We start from the raw sequence: 7,798 nt of genomic DNA, 5'->3' as shown, positions 1-7,798 counted from the left end.
TCACTAAATAAATACAGTAGCACTCCTAAAACCTTTGACTAGTAGTGTATATAATGACTGCTGTACTATTTAAGGTTAATAGAAAACCTACTCAGTAAAAATAAAAACCCTTGCATGTTTTCTATATTGTAGAATAATCGTGAAGACATCAAAACTATGAAATAACACATGGGATAATGTAGAAAAACCAAAAAAGTGTTAAATCAAAATATTTGATTAGGTAATTCAAATATCCACTCTTCCTTGACAGCTTTGCACACTCCTGGCATTCTCTTAACCTGAAATGCTTTTCCAACAGTCTTGAAGGAGTTCCCAGAACGTTCTGAGCGCTTGTTGGACCGCAGAGTGAAGGAAAAGCAGCCGACTCGTCCCAAACCAACTCAATTTGGTTGAGGTCAGGGGTTTGTGGAGGCCAGGTCATCTGAAGCAGCACTCCATCACTCTCCTTCTTGGTCAAATAGCCCTTACACAGCCTGGAGGTGTGTTCAGTCATTGTCCTGTTGAAAAACAAATGATAGTCCCACTAAGCCCAAACCAGATGGGATGGCACATCGTTGCAGAATGCTGTGGTAGCCATGCTGCTTAAGTGTGCCTTGAATTCTAAATAAATCGTTGTCACCAGCAAAGCACCATAACACCACCATGTTTTACGGTGGGAAATACACATCCGGAGATCATCCGTTCACTCACACGGCATCTCACAAAGACATGGCGGTTGGAATCAAAAATCTCAAATTTGGACTCCAGACCAAAGGACAAATTTCCACTGTTCTAATGTCCATTGCTTGTGTTTCTTGGCCCAAGCAAGTCTTATCTTCTTATTGATGTCCTTTAGTAGTGGTTTCTTTCCAGAAATGTGACTGATACATGCATTCTCCTCTGAACAGTTAATGTTGCGATGTGTCTGTTACATTTATTTGGGCTGCAATTTCTGGGGCTGGTAACTAATGAACTTTTCCTCTGCAGCAGAGGTAACTCTGGGTCTTCTATTCCTGTGGCGGTCCTCATGAGAGCCAGTTTCATCATAGCGCTTGATGGTTTTTGCAACTGCACTTGAAGAAGCTTTTAAAGTTTTTGACATTTTCAGGATTAACTGGCCATGTCTAAAAGTATGGATGGACTGTCATTTCTCTTTGCTTATTTGAGCTGTTCTTGCCATAATATGGACTTGGTGTATTACCGTATAGGGCTATCCCCCCCCCATCTTGTCACACCACATCTGATTGGCTCAAAAACATTTAAGTAGGAAAGAAATTCCACAAATGAACTTTTAACAAGGCACAGCTGTTAATTGAACCGCATTCCAGGTGACTACCTCATGAAGCTGATTGAGAGAATGCCAAGAGTGTGCAATGCTGTCATCAAGGTGGCTACTTTGAAGAATCTAAAATATTAAATACATTTAGATGTAACACTTTTTTTGGTTACATGATTTCGTATGTGTTATTTCATAGTTGTGATGTCTTCACTATTATTATGCAATGTGGAAAATAAAGAAAAACCCTTGAATGAGTTGGTGTTTCCAAACTTTTGGCTGGTACTCAATATGTTGCATCTGTAGCCTACTACTACTAGTTTATAAAGATAATGCACAACATTTCAGATAGAGGGCATAAGAGGCCCATGGAATATGTGGCCTACTACCAGTGCAAAAATAGCATGCACTACATTACAGATAGGGGGCATAAGAGGCCCATGGAAAAGGAGGAAGGTTCTCGTCATCTGAACGCCATTACTGTTCCCCGAGCAGCAGGATATTATGCTTGCAGCACGATGGTGCTTTCCCGAAGTTCAGCAAAGACATGCTAAACTTTGGGAATGTCGATTGTTTATTAAAGTTTTTGAACTAGTGCAGTACGTGTTTTTCACAAAATTGCAACCACGTATGAAAAAATTAATGGATAATTTGACGTATTGTATTATTTATACCAGCATTTTTTATTTTTATTTTACAAACATACTGGTATGTTGAAGGCTGTTGTGTAGGCGATCTTTAAAGAAATACACTGAATAAAATACATATGCTATTGGAACTATTCTGAGTCTGCAAAACTTAAATGTGCCTCTTGTGCTGGGCAACGGGTTAAAGTTCGTGACTCCTTACTCCACCCACTCCATTCACTGCAGTCAGTGATGGAAAGTACTTAAATAAAAAATACTTTAAAGTACTACTTATGTATTTTGGGGGGTATCTGTACTTTACTATTTATAGTTTTTGACAACTTTTACTTTCACGTCACTACATACTTAAAGAAAATAATGCACCTTTTACTCCATACATTTTGAGAGAATGTTGTTGAGATCATTGTTGAGATCAAGATATTTGCAGGTAGCATTTCCTTCATGAAAGATTCTATTATATCTCACACATCACTGTTTTGAAGCCAGTGTTGAAGCAATGGTTGTGTAGTCTCCCCTGTTTTCACTGCATCCAACTGTGAAATGACTTGCATACCGCCCCAACAGATCCACAGATGATGTGATCGCTATTGTACTTCACACTGCCCTTTCCCACCTGGACAAAATGAACACCTATGTGAGAATGCTATTCATTGACTACAGCTCAGCGTTCAACACCCTAATGGCCTCAAAGCTCCTCGCTATGCTAAGGACCCTGGGACTAAACACCTCCCTCTGCAATGGGCCGCCCCCAGGTGGTAAGGGTAGGTAACAACACATCCGCCATACTGATCCTCTCGGGGGCCCCTCAGGGGTGTGTGCTCAGTCCCCTCCTGTAGTCCCTGTTCACTCACGACTGCGTGGCCAGGCACGACTCCAACACCAACATTAAGTTTGCAGATGACACAACAGTGGTAGGCCTGTTCACCGACAATGATGGGAGGAGGTCAGAGACCTGGCTGTGTGGTGCCAGGGTTCTAACTTCTCCCTCAACGTGATCAAGACAAAGGAGATGATTGTGGACAACAGGAAAAGGAGGACCGAGCACGCCCCCATTCTCGTCGACAGGTCTGTAGTGGAGTAGGTTGAGAGCTTCCAGTTCCTTGGTATCCACATCACCAACAAACTAGCATGGTCTAAACACACCAAGACAGTCGTGAAGAGGGCACGACAAAGCCTATTCCACCTCAGGGGACTGAAAAGACTTAGCATGTGTCCTCAGATCCTCAAAAAGTTATACAGCTGCACCCTCGAGAGCATACTGACTGGTTGCATCACTGCCTGGTATGGCAACTGCTCGGGCTCCGACCACAAGGCGCTACAGAGGGTAGTGTGTACAGCCCAGTACATTACTGGGGCCAAGCTTCCTGCCATCCTGGACTTCTATACCAGGCGGTGTCAGAGGAAAGCCTTAAAAATTGTCAAAGACTCCAGCCACCCTAGTCATAGACTGTTCTCTCTGCTACCGCATGGCAATCGGTCTAGGTCCAAAGTCTTCTTAACAGCTTCTACCCCAAGCCATAAGACTCCTGAACAGCTAACCAAATGGCTACCCAGACAATTTGCATTGCCCCTCCCACCCGCTTTACACTGCTGCTACTCTCTGTTTATTATCTATGCATAGTCACTTTAATTCTACCTACATGTACATATTACCTAAATTACCTTGACTAACTTGTGCCCCCGCACATTGACTCTGTACCGGTACCCCCTGTATATAGCCTCCCTACTGTTATTTTACTGCTGCTCTTTAATTGTTTAATTTTTTAACAAAAAAAATTAAAAAATCTTAGCTATTTTTTACTTAACACTTATTATTCTTAAAACTGCATTGTTGGTTATCCCCGAATGACAGATTACTGAGATCAATCTGTAGGTCAACCTCTCATTGCCAACTGCTGGAAGATCAATAAAATAAGATGGGGATACAGGGTTACGAATTACAGTGGTGACTTTTGACCTTACACAAGAAACATAAAGTACAAGAATATCTGGAGTGCGAGTCCAAATTTGTTTGTCTACTGAGTATTACTGCGCATTTACTGAATGTGTGTGGTACTTCTCCCTTTGTAATAATTTGCTTGAAAAGGATGTCAAGCCTGCCTTTAATGTTTGGAAGTCAAATGCTAAACATTTACGTTTCTAATAAGACAAAGGCCAAGTAATAATCTTCTCACAAATTACAATTTGGAGAGATGGGCTATGATCCATGAATCAGTCCAAAACCTGTTTCCAAGAGGCAAACCTTTGGATTGATTGCGACCAACGTGGGTTTAAGACAATTGTTGGAAGGCTGTGCATAATTGGGATGATATAAACCTATAGCAACATAATTTTACTAGGATACTACCTCAAAGATATTTTATTTGTCAGGCCAAGCGATTGATCTGATGCAACTTTTGGCACATGTCGATGCTGGCCTTGGGCTGATTTAAATGTGGGAAGGTGGATCTATTACCATCACCATTATGTTAATCTTGGTCGTTAACGGGTAAGCCAGTCCATCATTGTTTACATTGTGTCTTTGTTTACATTTGATTTCACACTGGAAGCAAACAATGCAAGGCAAAAAAAAGGTGTTCAAGTGCCTGTGTTACAATTGATTTTCAACACAACAACATTACATTAAGTTATTGTTTTGGAATTCATTTAACACGCAGAACTAAATGCATATGTCTAGAACACAGTGCCCATTCAAAGCTAACCATATTCGGTTAGTAGAGATCCTACTGAGTATTTCACACCCCACTTTAGCTGAGACAGGTAGAAAAGTTATCTCTCTGCAAGCCAGTATATATCCCATGTACAATCTATTACAGTGTATTGCATTGGGGGCTATGGACGGGGTGGAGAACGAAGTGCTGCTGGATATGTACGACACAGTCCCCCTCCAAAACGAACCATATTTGGTTAGTAGAGACCTCACTAAGTATTTCCCACTCTACTTTAACTGAGACAGGTATACACTTTCTCTCTCTACAAGCCAATATGTATCTCATGTACAGTTTATTACAGTGTATTGCATTGGAAGCTATAGAGGGAGTGAAAAGCCATTAGCAGGCCATGGGACACAGTCCACCTCCAAAACTAACCATATTTGATTAGTGGAGACCCATTACATTAAGTTATTGTTTTGGAATTCATTTAACACGCAGAACTAAATGCATATGTCTAGAACACAGTGCCCATTCAAAGCTAACCATATTCGGTTAGTAGAGATCCTACTGAGTATTTTCCACCCCACTTGAGCTGAGACAGGTAGAAAAGTTCTCTCTACAGCCCAGTAGTCTCAACATACCAGTGTCAACATTGCATTTCTTCATTATTGCTCTTTATGTTTTTAAAACACTATGTTTTTATTTGTTATCATTAATTACTTATTGCATTTTCTTGTTGGCACAATGAAAGTGGCCACCGACTAAAATGCATTATCATTTGTATGAGTTATCCACATTGCAAAGTTTTGAAATGCAGGCTTTTATTTTGAAGGTTTCTACATTTCCATACGAATACGAAGTCATCGTGTGTGCTGCTGGCAGAATACTGGTTTGAGCGCCAGTCATTATTCTCTGGGCGGTTCCATTCTGTCTCAAGCAGCCGTCTAAACAAACCAAGACTAGCTCACCAAAGTAGCTGACAAAACACGAACATGGCGCATGCTTGCACCGACAGCTACAGATAAAACAGTGTCGCGAACAAGTGGGAAACAAAGTTTTCAGATATTGCACCCACTTTGTGCCTTCAGTGGTGGATTTGGTCATGTAAAACACGAACGGAATAGCTCTAGCGGGTGAAAGCTGCAAGTTGCCTACATGACAACATTGTCTCTTATAGTGTTGTAAAGAGCTGGTAAGTATAGCAGCCTGCCTCTTTTGGTTGGGGGAACAAATCACGTTTTTTGGGGGTTGGTTTAGGCGCTTTAAGTTTATCAATACAAGTGGATGAAATGTTACTTTGTCATGACGCAGTTTAACGATATGATATATTTTTTTAGACATTTCAAATGTTAAGTACTTTGCGTGAATATATTGCAAGAGCGGTGGTGGCATAGTAGTTTTTACTGCGCAACAGTAAGACGGGCAACGTAATTGTATTTCCCTGCGCAAACTTAACACATTTTGAGTCTCTTATTGAGAGTGGAATGTTTTGTTTTCAGACTCTGTCATGAGTGATCGGAAGTTGAAGTACTTTTAAGTCGTAGGCAAAGATGCAACAGTTGGAACAAATTCTTCCCCCGAACCCTGTAGTCGAGACCCTCATATACGGTGACGGATCGGTTCTCTTGTACTCTTATCAAACGTTGCAGGTGCTTGGGTGTCAACACTCTCGAAAGACTATTTATTGTCAGGCAAAACAAGCGTTTTTCTTTTGAAATATCTATTGAAATACATATTGCTTTTTCAACATAATTCTTTCTCTCAAAGATCATGTCTAACAATCAGACTGACTTGTAACCAACCTAGAGTATTTCCTTATTTTCTGCTAACAATGTTATTCTCCACTGAAAATCTGACTGGCAAAATAATATGTATTTTTTTATGCCGTAATGGAACTAAAAACAAACATGCAGAGCATTTGTAGTAGCCTAGTAATTCCAGAACAATCCTCTACTACATTAGTCAAAGTGTGGGCCTCAGTTTAAGCAACAAGCCTTAGTGTGTTCACTAGACCTATATCCCCAATGACCTTTGTGACTGACTGTGCAATGTCTGCATGGTGTGACCCTGACTCCTTGCAGAGGACATGTGTTGTTGCCACAGTCATAAACCCGCCTATTTCTAGATTATCTCTAATTGAAGATTTTAAACCTAACCTTAGGTTAACCTTAACCACACTGCTAACCTTGTGCCTAATTGAATGTCTGTCTGAAGCTCTGTATAGGTTCCTCTCCATGTCTGTCACTGAGTGCAAGTCAAAGTGCTCACATATCTGTGGCTCAGCACTTGACTGATTGCCAGCAAGCAACTGAGGCGCTGCACTGACAATATGAATCAGTGTCATTCCTTACTTCCCACCTCCATGCGTCCTTCCAAGTGTGTGTTTGCCATGGCATCTCTGTGCCAGTCTGTGGCATCGGTCCCAGCAGGGCAAAAAGGATGGTATTTCACCACGGGTACTGTAGCCACATTTAGGTTTCCATTAGGGTAGCAAATATCAATGCATTTTGTGACACAGTATTCCCTCACTCTTGTGAGGGAGGAACATGATCTGACTTGTCTCGGAGCATGGGAAACAACGCACTATGCAACAATATTTCAATCTATTTAGATTTGTAGCATGCACATCTTTTCAGCCCAACCCCTGGAATGCACTGAAATGCTGCTTTCTCACAACAGACATGTACTAACTACATGTCTGTTGTGAGAAGTTGTGAGGGTGTTGGAGTACATTTTTCCCCATTTCAGTGTTCTAAACTGGGTCATGTGCCCCAGGTGGGTGTTTGTCTTTGGCTGCTTTTACACAAGCAGTCCAATTCAGATTGGGCTCAACGATTACCGGGCACCACTACTAGGCATTGTGGGTAGAGGAAAAGTAATAGTTCATTGGTACTGCAGCTACTTAGGTAGGACTTCTCATGTGAAAGAGAAATATGACACCATTTATATGCGTCACACAGTTTAGGTCCATAGTGTGAACAGGGGCAGAGTGCATTTTGCCATCTCAAATGTGGGTAGTGGAAATAGAGATCGTGGCTCGTTATGTGTGAAGCAGATGAGAAGTACAGTATGAATGACTTCAGTCTTATAATTGACTTATAGCAAGAGTTCATATGAGGGTATTTCGTTTTTAAAACAGGACGTGTGCACCTCACACACAGTCAGGAAGTAGTTTATAAATGGAGATAGTTCTCCAACTTTGCTAAAGCATGATAGAAAGAATCAGGGGACTTGTTCATTTC

General features: G+C 41.2%; 1 protein-coding gene across 1 annotated transcript in view; it reads left to right on the top strand.

Moving 5' to 3' along the window:
- The first annotated feature begins 5,516 nt into the window (after positions 1–5,516).
- The window catches only part of LOC139416126 (DENN domain-containing protein 4C-like), a 74,439-nt gene continuing 72,157 nt past the window's right edge, over positions 5,517–7,798 (top strand). The window contains 1 exon segment of the mRNA XM_071164447.1: positions 5,517–5,748. The gene's annotated coding sequence lies outside the window, so the exon portion shown is untranslated.

Source organism: Oncorhynchus clarkii, chromosome 9 (assembly GCF_045791955.1).
Source record: "Oncorhynchus clarkii lewisi isolate Uvic-CL-2024 chromosome 9, UVic_Ocla_1.0, whole genome shotgun sequence".
In the NCBI taxonomy this organism is placed as follows: Eukaryota; Metazoa; Chordata; class Actinopteri; order Salmoniformes; family Salmonidae; genus Oncorhynchus; species Oncorhynchus clarkii.
Note: the sequence above shows the minus strand (reverse complement) of the source record. Positions and strands in the feature narration are given on the sequence as shown.